Genomic DNA, 6813 nt, shown 5'->3' with positions numbered 1-6813 from the left:
CAAAAAAAGTACGTGAAATTGCTTCATTAGAAACGCATAATTAACATACAAAATATATCTAAAGTTGTTTTCTTTGAGTTTTCATTTTTTGAATCTAACCATTACATCATCTACTTTAACATTCCTAAGCAAGTCTTTCTCAATGAAACAAATACATATCGCTTAAATTTCATAACCCATCCAACTACGCAAATGAGACTTCACGTACTTCGTCGGCGAAAAATATCTTTCAACACTTGTGGTTGTGACGTGTAATCTGAGAGCTAACTTTAATAAACAATACACCAATGAAAATGAATGGTGTTTCTTTGTTTGAACCATCAATTGAACAAGACTTGCTAAACCATTCAGTTTTCAAATCATTTATCTCTTTTCAAACAAATTAGAATACTTATTAGGCTACAAATTGGGAAGAGTTTGAATGAGTTGGCTTTGGTCTTAAAAATTGGATGGAGATATAATTGAGTTGGGTATTAGACTATTGGACTTAAAATCTGGTATTAAACTCAAACTTAATGGGAAAAATTCAAGGTTTTCCTAAGGGTGTGACCTTGTAGTCGATGACCACAGACCCGACACCCCGCTAGGCCCGGAATATATATATATATATATATTTAAATTATATGTATTCTTATGAAAATAATATGTATAATCAATGTTTCAACATAATTACATAACTATTAGCGTGATCTAGTGGCAAAGAGGTATGACATCTAACCAAGAGGTTATGGGTTCTAGTCTTATTTTGAGATATTTTTTAGTTTATTTTTTATACAAAAGTTTTTTATACAACTCAAATCATAACCATGCAAGCCCGCTTAAAATTAAATTGTTTAAACCTAACAAAATGTTCCATTTACCTAATGCCCGAAAACATTTTCGCCTTTGGCCCAAAATTTTTTTACGTATTCTCGGAGCCAGCCCTGGAAAAATTATTGATATTGGGTTATTCTACAAATACCAACAAAAATGAGAAGTGTGAGAAGCCATAATTAAGTGATATGTGTCAAATGGGAACCAAAGAAAAAAGTGTATAAAAGTAATAGTACACATTTTCTCTCTCTCCACACACAAGTCAGATGTTAATTCCCCATCAATTTTAAACGTCTATATATCTTTCATATGGTATTTAAAAAATATAAAAAATTCATTATAATAACAAGCGTTTTTTTATCTTTAATATGAGTATAGTTTTGTTGTATAAAAATTAAAACAAAAATTATGTCATTGTGCTTTGTTGTTTACCATTGTGTCTATTTTCGTCACTGTGTCTTTCTTTTTGTCACTGTGTGTTTTCGTCATTGTGTTTTTCAACTCATCATTGTGTTTTTTTTTTAAATACTAATAACACCGTTGTGTAGTAATAATATGTAAATATAATGAAAAATACCAATAAATTATCTAATACATAAAACACAATGATGAATATATATTACACAATGACCTGAAGCGTACGACACAATCGTGAATACATATAGCACAATGATCTGAAACGTATGACACAATGGTGAATACATGTAACACAATGTCCTGATCGATGATGAAAATGATGATGAGGAAAATGAGGATGATGATCACGAGTATGATAGTTATGATGAAGCTCGTGGTGGTGGTAATGGAAATAATGATGATAGTGGTAATGGTGATGCCACTGGAGAAAATAAGGTGGCGGAGGAGGAGCCGCCAAATGAAGCCAATAAAACTCGTGAGACGGATGCTACAGTTGAGGCTGAAATTGCCTCTATTTTTAATGTTTATTATTCTATGACAAGTACCAGCTCACCAATTCAAGAAGCCGTGGAAATAACTGAAGACAACGATGACGGAATCAACTACTCACCTAATCCGGACACTCTAGAGAAGTGATTGAAGAACCCGTCACTCAAGAGCCAGTTGCAACTCCCGTTTCCAAGACTGCTCAAAGAAAGTCAAGGAAATGCGTCAAGTATTATAGCGTGAGCAGAATGGGAAGCCTGAAATGGAGATCGAAGCCTTACCATGACTCAGCTCCGATCCTCTATGTAAAGTGGCACAAGGACAACAAAGGTTGGGTTGGTCGACGTGCAAACGGTGACCTGACATATCTCACTTATGGAGATATGCACACCTTGTCAATACTGACATGAACTACTTCAGGAAGACGGTGGGTCGAGGCGAAGAGGAAAACACGCTTGAGGGATGGTTCAAGGGGTTTTTGAGCCACGAATGAGACATGACTGCCCGAAGTTCACTCTAAATCCAGGTAGGTCATACAAGTCAAAGGAAGTCAACCCTTTCACCAAGAAGCCGGCTAACCAGACGATCATGGAGAACCTATTTTTCATGGCATGCCTTTCGATGACGACTTTCTGTTCGACTTTGTTGCTTGGGAGTTCGACAACATTCATGGTGAGGTTATTATTCACTGTGAACATACTCATGACCTCCGGTTCTTTAATGAACATGACCTGGCTGGTTTCAGAAGGTCTGACTTGATGAGGCTTCTCAAGACACCCTTGTGTACAGTTGAAGATGTCCGCCGTAAAAATACGGACGCTATCGTCGGAAAGTTCAACAAGTTTTTCCATCTACTTGTTGAAAAGCAACCATTTAATCAAGATGAGGTTTTCGAGTACGAGTCCGAATCCGACTAGAGATGGAAGCTAACGGAACAAATACTAAAGACTAGAGGGAAATTGTAGAGCCCGTTTTGAGTTTTAAGTCTTTTGTATTTGTTTATCCTTAATCGTTATGTATGTTAGCTAGTCAGCTGTATGTTTGGGCCTAAGGCCATGTATTTTGGAGCCCAATGGGCCGTGAATAATATAGTAGTGATGTATGAGCACACACACTATATATAGTGTCACACCCTAACCTAAGGCGGAAATGTCGGGGCGTGAGCTGATTGTTCACAGCTCTCAAGCTACTATCATGAATAATTAAAGTTATAATATCTATTATTTTAAATTTAATAATCCAATGTACATGATTCCATATATAGAAAATGTAAGGACAAAATAAAATTAAAGTTCTTGTTTCTTCTCTCTAGCATGAAATCCTAAGTATCTTCAAACAACTTGGTAATTATATCACACGGTAACCTGTATATGCGTTAAAAATACAATATTTTTGTCAACACTAGGTTGAGTGAGTATAACACCAGATTTAAAACACTATAATAATAATAAATAAAAGTGCAAACTGTCCATGTGAGATAAACAGTTAAGCCGTAGCACATAAACAATCAATCAAAACATAACGATAAGGCTCAACCAATTCCATATAAATGAACATTGGTTACCAAGCTAGGACTAAACCGTCGCCATAAAAATGGACATTGGTTGCCAAAGATAATCGTATGATCATACTATAAATGAGGAACTTCTCCAAAATACATTCAAATAAAGCAAGTAAGCAAATAGCAAGTTAGACAAACTGATAAACACACAAGGATAAACAGTTGCGGTTTGATTACCATATGATATAAAAATAGCTAATTACGCATATGTCCCCATAACAGTAAAAATAAGTAAAAGAGGGGAGTGGAATACTCACCTTAGTAATAAGCGAGGAAATAAAGATTTGATAAGATAAGGTAGATCAAGCTCTTCTAAAAATACCGACGAGATATGCTAATTACAATAATTGAGGAAATAAATACGAATCTAAAACTAGATAGAGACTCGGGAATTGATTATCGAGTGAGTTCTTACAAAACTTATTTTCTCTTAAATTTATTATCATTTTATTTATCAAGGGTTTATAAAAAATAGTATATTTTAAGTATATAAAATTATTATGAGTAGAATACTTGAATAAATAATATTTATAATTTTTGATAAATTATATAAAGATATTAGTATTAAAATATTTATTTTAAACTAAAATACCTTTAATGTATTTGTATATTTTCACTATTAGTAAAGATTTTAATATAAGAAAATATCGTAAATAATAAAGGATAATAATAATATTTACATAAAATATGATCTTTTATAAAATTCTTAAACTATATCGTTTTATACGTTAATTAACAAGTTTATATTAAGTATATATATATTTTAGATTCATATTAAAATCATTTTTTTATACTTAACACATATTCATATATATAGGGAGGGGTTATTTTAAAAAGATGAGATTGTCTAAAAAGTGTAGGAAGAAATCTGGAGCATTGGATCTTATCAATCAACGGTTAAGATGAAAAGATTAGATTATTGAGAGTGTGTTTTATTTTAAAAGCATATAAAGATGTGTTAAAGGGCATAATCGTCTCATGTGTTATATTATATATGAAAATATTTATTAAATATTTTATTATCATATTTTCATCCAAATTTAACATGAATACATACTATAAATAAGCCTTGTTGAATTACCAGAAAAACACACTATTACATCAAAAACCCATAATGTAAAACCTTGCTGAATTACAGCGTGTTATAAAACATAACACCAAAGTTTTGCCCAAATTTACAAAAAAACACCAAGAACATCAAGAACAAAAACACACTATATTATATCTATGATTATCATATCTTAATTTAAAATTAAAACAAAACACCAAGAGCATCATAATCTATTTTACAATATGTTTAAAATACAACACCAAATTCTCATCAAAATTTAAAACACAACACCAAAAACATAAAGAACAAAAACAAACAATATGTTGAACATGATGTACAAAGACACAGTAAACATCGTACTAAAACATCAACTATAAACACTAAAAACACACCAATAATGAACACCAAAAATAATATTCTTGACATAACACAAATAATAAAATCACAATAATAGCATAAACACACCAATAATTATAATAACTAAGAGTTCTCCAATAATACCAGAAATTGGAATATTGAAGAGGGGAAATAGGAATCATAATAACTAATAGTTTTAATTTCGAAAAATAATAAAAAAAACCTATAGACAATCTTACCCCTATGTATTTTACTAAATCCAATGGTCCAAATCTCTTATTACACTTTTTAGGAAAAATTGACTTTTTATTTTAACCTTGCTCTATTTATATCTATATACACACACACATACATACAGGGGATGGTTCAAGAGAGAAGTCATCATAATGCGGGAATTGCGAGAAATGAATTATAAATATTGATTAGAAATGATCTATGGACTATATTGATTATGACATTATTGTAATTATTGAGAACCTGATTTTAATGCCTTTTAAGAAAAAGAGTGATATTGTAATTTTATTCCAACACCAAATATCTTAAACATGCAAATATTAATGATAATTCTCTGATTTCTAACTTCCTAATTTGACATGGTGACAATTAATTTTCATAAAATATTACATTCTTTATTTAATTTCCCAAAATTACATATTCACGTTCCGCATCATCTGCCATTTGCATTCACAGTTTCTAGCATTTTATATTTTGTTTCATATTTTTTAAATTTGATTTGGTATTTAAAATTTATAATGTATTATTTAAAATTATCGATACTTTTATTTCCTACATCTATTATTTAAAAACAATATAATTACATCCTACACATAATATTTATATCCTACTCAACATATTTACATATTATATATTTACACAACATTTAACCCTACACAGTCTATATACTATATATATATATTATGAAGAACATATTTACGAACTATACATTCACACAAATTTCAAATCTCACACCACCTACACAATATATTTATATCCTACACAACGTTGACAAGTTGTGTAGGATTAAATGTTGTGTGAATATATATTTTGTTAATGTGTTGTGCATGATGCAAATATATAGTGTACGTTTTGTAGGGTTGAATGTTATGTAAATATAAAGCGTGTAAATATGTTGTGTAGGATATAAATATATGGTTCGTATTTTTTTCTTTACATATTAAAAGTAATTAAATTTTATATATTAATAAAGAAAGTCTTCATATTTTCTTTAACTAAAATAGATGTTTAATTAACCGTTCAAACAATAGATGTAGTTTAAATTGAAAATAATAATTAAATTAAATACATTATATGTAACCTTCCATTTAGACCTAATAGTTATCATAAATATAAAGATAACATTTGTTACTAATTTACCCTTAATATTAAATTAACGATAAAAGAAAAGAAAACTTGTGATTGGTCCAAAATATTTCTCACACTTCTCACAATAATTTGACTTCTCTCCGGAACTTAAACCTACACACACACATATATATATAGTTTTTAACATGGATTCAAAGACGACGAGTTAAAATGTTGGTTATGTAAAACCACTGATTTACTATTCTATTTATAATATTAGGAATATAATTAAATTGTTTTAAGAGTTATTATAAACAAAAAAAATGAATTTTAAAATAAACACTAAAATTTTAGGCTTGGGATGGCTCGAACCTGCGCCCCAACCAAGCAACCCTTATGCGCACACCCCTAGCCTAGCCAACTGGGCTAGGTATTTACTTGAATATAACACACAACCAAATACTATATAACCAAACAGTTGATGCGCATAACAAAGAACAAACCCTAGCAACAATAATCGATCAATCTGTGTTATCATTGAGAAATTAACGTTGGGTTATTGATGAGAATTGCAAGGAGAGTATAATACATATAACTATTACCTCAAACGATTTGGTAATGAGGGTTAAATGGATCGTGACAGTGCCGGCGAAGAACAAAGACGAACAGAGTATTATGAGGGTGCTATAATCCAGTTAATCATAGGTGCTAGGTTGGCGCTGGTCTAAGAATGATGCGTACAGATTAAATTGATTTATAGAGTTCGTTAATACGTATAATGATTTACAGGTTAGGGAGGTTCGTTGAAATAAGGAATCTGAATCAA

Source organism: Bidens hawaiensis, unplaced genomic scaffold, assembly GCF_021521415.1.
Source record: "Bidens hawaiensis isolate Kalapana, Puna unplaced genomic scaffold, B.hawaiensis_p1.1 tig00042291_1, whole genome shotgun sequence".
NCBI lineage: Eukaryota > Viridiplantae > Streptophyta > Magnoliopsida > Asterales > Asteraceae > Bidens > Bidens hawaiensis.
Note: the sequence above shows the minus strand (reverse complement) of the source record.